This window comes from Dreissena polymorpha, chromosome 2 (assembly GCF_020536995.1).
Source record: "Dreissena polymorpha isolate Duluth1 chromosome 2, UMN_Dpol_1.0, whole genome shotgun sequence".
Lineage (NCBI taxonomy): Eukaryota > Metazoa > Mollusca > Bivalvia > Myida > Dreissenidae > Dreissena > Dreissena polymorpha.
Window position 1 is genome coordinate 83,353,329 of NC_068356.1, and position 9,625 is coordinate 83,362,953.

The 9,625-nt window shown below is 35.6% G+C and overlaps 1 long non-coding RNA gene across 19 annotated transcripts; it reads right to left on the reverse strand.

The window, feature by feature from the left end:
• Window positions 1–1,486: 1,486 nt before the first annotated feature.
• On the reverse strand, window positions 1,487–9,317 carry LOC127867852 (uncharacterized). Of its 19 annotated transcripts, none has more exons than XR_008043748.1 (10): window positions 9,220–9,317; window positions 8,114–8,186; window positions 6,333–7,242; window positions 5,981–6,168; window positions 5,740–5,806; window positions 5,498–5,563; window positions 3,209–5,195; window positions 2,883–2,984; window positions 2,703–2,762; window positions 1,487–2,538 (listed from the first exon to the last, which is right to left on the reverse strand). It is a non-coding gene; the product is annotated as an uncharacterized LOC127867852 (long non-coding RNA). The 19 variants fall into 19 exon arrangements; XR_008043745.1 differs by having other exon boundaries at window positions 6,333–7,500; XR_008043742.1 differs by having other exon boundaries at window positions 6,333–7,827.
• Between the last annotated feature and the right edge of the window lie 308 nt (window positions 9,318–9,625).

Sequence of the window (9,625 nt, forward strand, 5' to 3'; positions counted from 1 at the left end):
GTGTAGCAACTCAAAATCGAGCCTAGTGGCATTTGGTCCCGAGATTATATTGACTGTGTAAGAGTATGAATATTGCTATTGAGCAGCGAGTAGTATTCGTGTTATAACCAAAGCCGGGACTTGCACCCAGATTTCTTCTCCCTCGAAGAAGGAAAAGCGTTCTGCTTTGAACTACTGTGGTTGTATAAACACGTTTCATACAAGCTACATGATCAAGAGGTGTCACTCAGCGTTTGTACGGGCTTGTGACCGTTCTTTTCACAGCGAAATGAAAAGAGCCGCTTTACCACCTTGCGATATGCAATACGGACTAGCATACTAGCAAACAATATAGCCTTTACTTTTGCCATGCATTAACGAAGAAACATTGGCCTTTCGGCGATGGCTAAACCTCAGAAATCCCATTTAAATAAATATTTTTTTCACATCTTGCAGAAATGTTCTGTTGCATAATTTCTCAAAATATCCTAAATCAGATAATATACAATAACATGTGGACATCTGTTCCAGTATCTTGCAAGACGAATAACTATTTGTGGAGCTGTAACATAGCACAACCTTAGATATGTTACTGCCTTTCAACTGTGTTATTTTATCAAATATATTTCATTGATCAGACACGACAGATTTTCATTTCAACTTCACGTGAACAAAACACGTTCGTATCAAACTGCAAAATCGCATTGTAGTGTTTGCAGACCAGCTGCTGCTGAGAATTTTCTTCTACTATACGAATGTGCCTACATATCTGTTACATCAATGCATCATATACTAGTATTTTATCTTACAACCAAACCATAGCATTGAAGTAATACTGCTTTTCAAACAGCGCTTGTTAATATCAACCTAGGTAGCAAACTATGCGATCGAGTGTAGATTTGGCCAAGAGGCAAAAGTAGTTAATATCGCAAACTGTTATGTATATAGATTTTTTTCATCCATATTTTGTATTATGTGTGAAACAAAACTGCAAACTACTGTGTACACTCGAAAGCTTACCAACAAGATGATTGACCAGCGCTTGTCAATATCAACTCAAGTAGCTAACTATGCGATCGATTGTAGATTATATAGTGTGTTTTGTTCGTATATTCTACAAGCGCAATATAAAGCCTAAATACTGTTGAACGTTTATGTTAATGTGCCTCACTGAAAGACAAGTTATACCAATAACGAACCGTTGTACAAAATGTGTATGCAGTCAAAAGCGAGTAACTGCTTTACGTTAACGAGTCACTCAATGTAAGTCTCAACACGAGTAGTTCGTAAGGCGCAATTAATGTTCAACGCAACATTGAGTAGCATAGTTTGTTGCCATATGGAAAATATCTTATATCGGTTAGTCATTCATATAGTTTTTTTATCATTTTACCTCAAATTCAAGTTTGAAAGTTTTTTGCTTTGTACGTTTGCAAGCTAGTGGTGTCACTCGGCGTTTTCACGGACTTGTGACCGTTCCTCTTGTCTGAGTACAAGAGAAGTCGCCTTCCCACCCAGCCTAGCAGACTTTGTGCATTGAAGCACTTAATAGAAATGTTATTGCTCGGTCATCGGTCAGGTTCGGTCAACGCGTGCCTGCGTTTCTGAGAGAGCCAGATTAAGATATTTCGTGTCACCGTACGAAAATACCATGGTGTCGCATAGCAAAGCACAGGCATGTCACCATGCGTGCCTACCACCCTTCCAACAGCGCAACAATGTGGTGTTGAAAGGATTCCCAGATAGTGTCGAAAGTATTGACGGTCATAACGGGGACGAGTTGCTTTATAGCGCCTCATTTCGTATTGACTTGCAACCCCGCCCTAGACCGCTACACAGCTAACTGGGCAGGACTCCATCTGACTATCAATCTCAGCGATCATAGTTTTGAAAAACGTCTGCTTTTTAATTGTTGGTATTTGGTACTTGGAGTCTCTTGTGCCAAAGTAGAGACTTACTTTTTGTTTAAAGATGAAGCAATCATTAACTGGTTGGTAGTCTTAACAGTGCGTCAAGATAAGCACCGTGAAAACATTTTAGCACCGAAATACCGAGGTGTTCACCCCCAAGTGCTATCAGTGCGCTTCACACTTGTGGAGTCTTAAACCCCTCGGCCGCCCAAACACAGTTAATGACTGTTAATGTTTATTTTTTGTTTGATTTTGGTATTGCATAGTTAATACATTGTTAATACACAAACACATACATCAATACATCAATATTGCTGGCCAGCACAATAAAACAAGGAAAAAAAAGGTAGGAGAACAATCTCCTTTAGTTTTCATGTAAAAACATAAACATAAACATACACACTGTCAACACTTGCCACTTGCAACACCGAGTTCGTTTCAGTGCAGAATGTACACATTTTTCGATCGACACATATTCGCAATGTTACATTGATTCACAAAGTTACATGGATTCACAAAGTTGCACTGATGTCCATACGCGGGCCAATGTTCGAGTTATCGGTGCGATGGACCCACGGTTTTGTCGCAGCTGTACGCCACACGTATGTATTGACTACTCGGTGTCCACATCAAGGTTTGTATATTGGCACTGAAAATAGAAAAGCAAATTGTGTTAAACAGTAAACGATGAAAGTAAACAGCCTGAAATGATAAAAACATGCATGTGTAATATACCATGTATCAAATAAAATAGTAAACACAAACTGCTAAAGAAAAACACACAACTCTACCAACTGTTTAACTGATACTTACTTTTTTGTTTTGTGTTGCATGTTCAGGCGCCTTTCTGTCACTGCTCGTCTAGCAGTACAGCTGAAATGAAATAGAAAGCATGATCAGAAACTTTCATTGTAATTGTACAACTTACAATTTATGTGCACAATTTTGCATTTAAGTATAACATACAGTAAAACAATTTCAACTAATACTCACTTTTTTGTTGTGTTGTTTCCACAAAGGCGCCTTGTTGTCACTGCTCGCCTGGTAGTAAAGCTGACTCGTCAAGTAGTAGAGAACACTCGTCTAGCAGTAAAGCTGAAATGAAATCGAAAGCATGATTAGAAACTTTTGAATGTGTTTGTACAGATTACAATTTATAAACACAATATTGAACTGTAACAGTAAACATGAAACAGATAACAATTTTACTTACCTATGTTGTCTTCGCTGAAATACAAAAGTCATGTTCATAGCAATCATAGCATATTAACACACAATGAATACAACTCAAAACTTTTAGTAAGAAACTCAGTACTTACTTTGTATTTTGTATCCAATCCCTCTGCGGGCAATCTTCTTCAGTCCACAATCGAGCTGAAATCAAGACTCAATGCATACATGTAAATTTTGCCAAATAACAAACAGAACTGTGAACCAAAACTTTAACTAAACAAAACTAACTTTTCAACTGTAATGGTACTCACCTCTGGCAACTGAAATCATACAGACATTTTGCATAGCACAATACATTTTTAGTTTGAAGATAAGAATGATTTAATGAACATTTTACTTACACAAAGCATAAATATAAAAGACATGCTATGATGAAAAAAACAATATGTATACAAAATTATACATAAAAAAACACACTATACTTACCATTGCTGACCTGAAATTGAAAAAAGCACATTTTGTATAGCAGAATACAAGTCATCAAAACAGTTCAATATGAAAATTAAAGAAAGTTTGTGTACTTACCACAGCCATACTGAAATGAAAAAGAAACACATTTTACAATGCAAAATACAGGTCATCAAAACAGTTCAATATGAAAGGCAATTGTACTTACCACAGCCATACTGAAATGAAAAAGAAACACATTTTACAATGCAGAATACAGGTCATCAAAACAATTCACTATGAAATTATAGAAAGTTAGTGTACTTACCAACAGGCTACTGAAATGAAAAAAACATTAAGCATTGCATAGTAGTATACAAGTCATCAAAACAGTTCAATATGAAAATTAAAGAAGGCAATTGTACTTACCACAGGATACTGAAATGAAAAACAGACATTTTACAATGCAGAATACAGGTCATAAAAACAGTTCAATATTAAATTATAGAAAGTTTGTGTACTTACCACAGCCATACTGGAATGAAAACAACATTTAGCAATGCATAATAATCAAGACTTACCTAGCTGATCTTGAATCATTCTCTGTTTCTCAATTTCTCACTTGTCAAAAAGTCTGCTCTGTAACGACCCACCACTCAAATCTGAAAAATAGTTAAGCAGAACAAAGCACAACACAAACCAAAAGAGTAGTTCACTTACCTCATATTTTGTGCAGAGTTTTAACAGCCAATTTTCTTCTTGAAACCTGTATTCGTCTCTTTTTTGACCCACTGTGGAACAGTCACAGCAATGTAAGTCTGAAACATAGAAGGGCATAACAACACAACATACAAACCAGTATATTTGTTTCGACTTACCTTGTGGCTACAGTCAAGACACAGCTGCTGAATTTCTTTTCTGTCACAAGCTGTCAAAACATCTCTGCAATGTTAACCTGAAACATAGTAAGAAAGAGAAACATTTTGTATACAACATAGTAAACACTTACCTTGTTTAAAGAGCTGAGTTGCAGCAGTGATTCTTTATTGAAATCTTTTTCTTTTCCCTCACTGCATGAGAGACCTGAAAAATAGCATGCAAAGCAAGACACTGTTTGTATGTCTACTCTGAAACAGAGCAAAATAAAGCATACATGGTACTTATAAAACAAACACATTGTTCCACTTACCCTTCTTCAACAGTTTAGTCACAGCAGTTGATATCCTTATTCACAGTTGAGGCTACTATGAGACCTTTTCTGCATGTGAATCTGAAACAGAGCAAAGCAAAGTATGCATGGTAAATATCAAACAAAACACTTACCTTTCTGCAATGCTCAGCTCTGTTCGACTGTCAAATATTCAGGTCATGTCATATCTGAAACGAACTAAATCAAAACATGCACAGTACACAATTATTGATAAAACCTTGAAACAATTGTATGCTTCATAGCTTTGTGTTGTGTTTTTTTTACTATACATATCACAGACAACTGGCGACCACAAAAGAGTACATACATTTTTTGTATTACTCAAACATTGCTGTATTAAGCTCACACTCATGAATACCAACCGACAGAGTTGTTATAGAGTGATAATCCCTAAAACTGTAAAAAGAATCGAAATCAGTTTTCATTCATCATGATTTATTGAAACAAATGTATACTACAATACTCACCACAGCCAACTGAAATGAAATAGAAATGTTAACAGCATGCAAACAAATGTTAACCAATATCAAATCGTCTATAATAAATAACAACAAAAGCATTTCGATACACATAGTAAGTGTTCACCATCATAGTACATCATCAGTTAGTTCGACATCCCACGGTTGCTCAAGTGTTACTGGCTAGCATTTACCCTTTTCAGTAAACCGTCACACATCAGCATTTTTAGACACAAGTACTGTGCAATTCAACCCTTGTTATCATCTTTCACAGACTTCTATGAGTAAACAACTGAAAAATATAAAACGTTTGTACTCACTGTTTGGCAGCTCCAAGAAACACGTCTGTACTGCTTGCCATCTGGACATCAACTGAAACAAAACATCTGAAAACACACATACATTTTAAACGTTTTTGAACAAAAATCAACACAGAGCAGAGCTAAGCTGCAGCAGTTAATCTTTCTTAAAATTGAATTCTCCATCTCTGCATAGCACACATGAAAAATAGCATAACATCACATTACAGCAGTCAATGAAAACAAAAATTTGATCGACTTACCTTGCTTCTGTAGAGTTGAGTAACAGACGTGGAAATCTTCTTCCATGTGTAAACCAGTGACTCGAATCTGAAATAAAGTAAAGAACACATTGTACAACTCAAATCAATGAATTAAAACTTACCTTACTTTTGATGAATTGTGTCTCAGCAGTTGAAATCCTGTTTAATTTCTGCATGTGAAATCTGAAACAGAGCAAAGCACGCATGTTACAAATTAAAAAAACACAAGTGTTACACTTACCCTGTTTGCAAGTCCCAATCACTTTCTCAACAATGTTCCTCTTCTTGATTCGTCTTCGTCGCTGTCAGCAAGTACACCTGAAACATAAAAGCATGCACAAAACATCCCATATAACAACTATTTTGTACTTACCATATGAGTGCTTTTCTGTTCAGGTCAGCTTGAAAACCCATCACTGCCATCAGCATCTGAAAAATGGTACATCACAAACAAACAAACAAACATAACATATCATAAAAACAGTTTAACACAACAGATATGAGAGCTCTCGCAACCACGTCTGTTCTGTTCGACTGTCCAAAAGCAAGTGACAGTACTTCAATTCACTAACATTGAGAAATTCTAAACTTACCTTCAAGGCTTGTTGAGTAGCTCTAAAAACAAGACTGCTTGGCTCCACTGTTCACTCCAACTGTCATATCATCACTGGATAAGCACTCCTGAAATGTATTAAAACAAAACATGCATAGAACAAACATTCAGTCAAAAGTACTTACCTTTCACTTTGTCACTGCCCTGTGCTCAACTCCAGTCAGCATGACATCTCTGCTTGAAAGTCTGAAACATATAAAAACATGCAATGCAAAACAAACATAGTTACTTACCTTCTAGCATATTGTTGGAGCTCCAGAAAACACGACTGTTCACTTCAGCTGCCAGACTTGAACTGCCAGCACACATCTGAAAATCTGAACAAAGCATTCATGTTCCATACTGTACTAGCCGTATGATTTTGAGTTACTGACATACTTATCATCCAAAAAAAGAGTACATGAAAATCTAGCAAAAAATAGGTTTTCATCTGTTCACGAGTTATACTCTGAAAGAAACCATGATGATGACAAAACTCACTTTATCTCTTCTTTTGTCAAAACACAAGTGTTCATTGTGAAATTTAACAAACTTACCTTTTCGTTTCCCAGCTCTGTTCAAATGTCAGGTCTACATTTCATGTCAAATCTGAAAAAGATCTACATCGAAAAATGCATAGCACACAATCTGTGTTAAAACAGTAACTGTTTGTTGTATTCAAAGCTCCGTGTATTTTTCACTTTACACATCACAGACAACTGGCGACCACAAACGTAGAAACATTTCTGTACTACTCAAAACATTGCTGTATGAACGCCAACCGACATATTTTTGTTATAGACTTATAGTCCCTAAAACTGTTCAAAAAGAATCAAAAGCAGTTTTCAGTCATAATCTTTTATTGAATTCTATACATAGGCAATACAATCTACAGTACTCACCACAGCCCACTGAAATTAAACATCATGAAATATACATGTAAAGCAATACATTTATCATATTATAGTGCATATCAACAAATGCAATTCAATAAATTTTATGCATTCAGTAAGTGTTCACCATCATGTTACATCATCAGTTCGATTAGCATCACCACAATACATCAACTCATAATACTGGTTAGCATTGAGCTCATGCTATAGCTATCATACATCAGCATTCATAGACACTAAAAATCAAGTAATATCTACAGTACTCACCACAGCACACTGGAACAAAATAGAAATGTTAACAGCATGCAAATACAAGTAAAGCAATATCATATTTAGTACATATAAGAAAAGTATGTCAATACACCATCATATTACACCATCAGTTCGTTTCACATTCCCACGGTAGCTCAACTCTTAGTACTGGCTAGCATTTAGCCTTTTCAATAAACATTCAGCATTTCTAGACACAAGCACTGATTAATTCTACCCATCATATCATCATTCACATCATTCCATACTAAGTGTACAATAACAGTTTTCATTAAGCATCGTTAACTAAAAACCACACATACAAGTTAAATCTGCAATACTCACCACAGCCCACTGGAATAAAATAGAAATGTTAACAGCATGCAAATACAAGTAAAGCAATATCATATTTAGTACATATAAGCACATGCATTTAATATTTTTGCAACATTTTTCCATCATATGTTCGCTTCCTCAAAATAGCTCAATGAATATTCTGTTCCACCATCATCCACTATTATCGCTCATCACAACATATCGACACTGTATCAGCACTGAGTAATTTCTACCCAACACATTACAACCATCATACATCATCACGCAACTTGTAAACAGTAAAACGAAAAAAATTTGTACTCACGTTTTTTGTAGACAGCAGCTCGATGAACACGTCCGCACAGCTCGACATCTGAACCTCAACTGACAGTCAATCGCTTGACACCACAACATAAATTTAATTATTCACAACAGTCAGAGCTTAAAAAAACACGTCCGATCAGTCCGATGTCAAAACTTAAAGTGAAGTCAAGTCGTTCAAAAAAATTAATGTAAGTCAAACATTTCATATATAACGCTCACAAAATTTCGTTGTCAGTCAATACTAAACGTTCAAAAGTTAACATCGCATAAGAGTATGATTTCATTTCACAACTCAAGTCAAAGTCAAGTTGTTATCTCATAACAATAACCTAACACTTCAGTCATCCAGTCATTCAACAACCTGAGTACCAAGTCGCTATTCTATAACGCGAAAACTTTTCATCAATAGTCAGAGCTCACGAAAGTACGTCCGTCTTCGTCAACGTTCAAAAGTCAACTGAAACTTTTTAATCGTAAAAATATTTCAAAGTCAAATTTTGTTCAGAGCTCACAAAAACAAGTCTGTCTTTGTCAAAGACCATCAGTCAACTAAGATTCTGTCGTAGTAAAAAAAATTTAAAAGTCAAAACTTTTTTCAGAGCGCTTTAAAAACACGTCCGTATTGGTCAATGTCCAAGCCGCAAATGAGCGTTCTTTACCCGCGCAGTTCAAATTATAATTAGGTCACGACGTCGAGAGCTTCGAAAAACACGTCCGAACCCTTCAACGACCAAACGAAGAATGACAGAAAAGCACATGGAAAATGTTTATTCTTCATGATTTGAGTTACGATCGAATGTGTATTTGATGACAAATCTAAAAATCATACTTACCATGCAAAAATCCTACAAATATTGACTTTGTGATGATATTTTTTCATGACCATACAAGCCGAAATATTCACACTCACAGCTTGAATGGGCATAAAAATTGATAAGCATGAGTCCGTACAATCCATCCAGTATTTCCTTCGAGTTAAAGCAAATCCATGGTCTTTAGGTCTCAAATCTTGTTATGAGGCGTACTCAACGCAGATTTTTATAGTCAATGTTAAAACGACAAAAGGCGAGTATATAAAAAAATCTAGTCAAACATAGATTTACTAACCTATCATTCTGAAATAATCCTAGATCATATCAAATATGTGAGTAATCCATCAAAATATTTATTACTGAACATTTAACATCAGCACAAAATATTCCCGTATACCCATTTAGTTTTCTACATAGCCTGAACAATTCAATATTTATTTTCAATTCCGAGAACTCAAATGTTTTCATGACGTTCGACTGACGAAAGCAGCTCGATATGATTTCGCACTAACTTTATTAAAGAGCAACTATCGCGCTGTGATTTTTTCAACTGTGTTTTGTGATTTGTACTAGTACAACGAAGATATAGAAAATAAATATCAAACCACATATATCAAAATGTTCAGCACACTGGCGCCTATACAATGATATACAAATAGTATGGTTATGTGTACAATTGTTCTTGAAAATTTGAAATATCG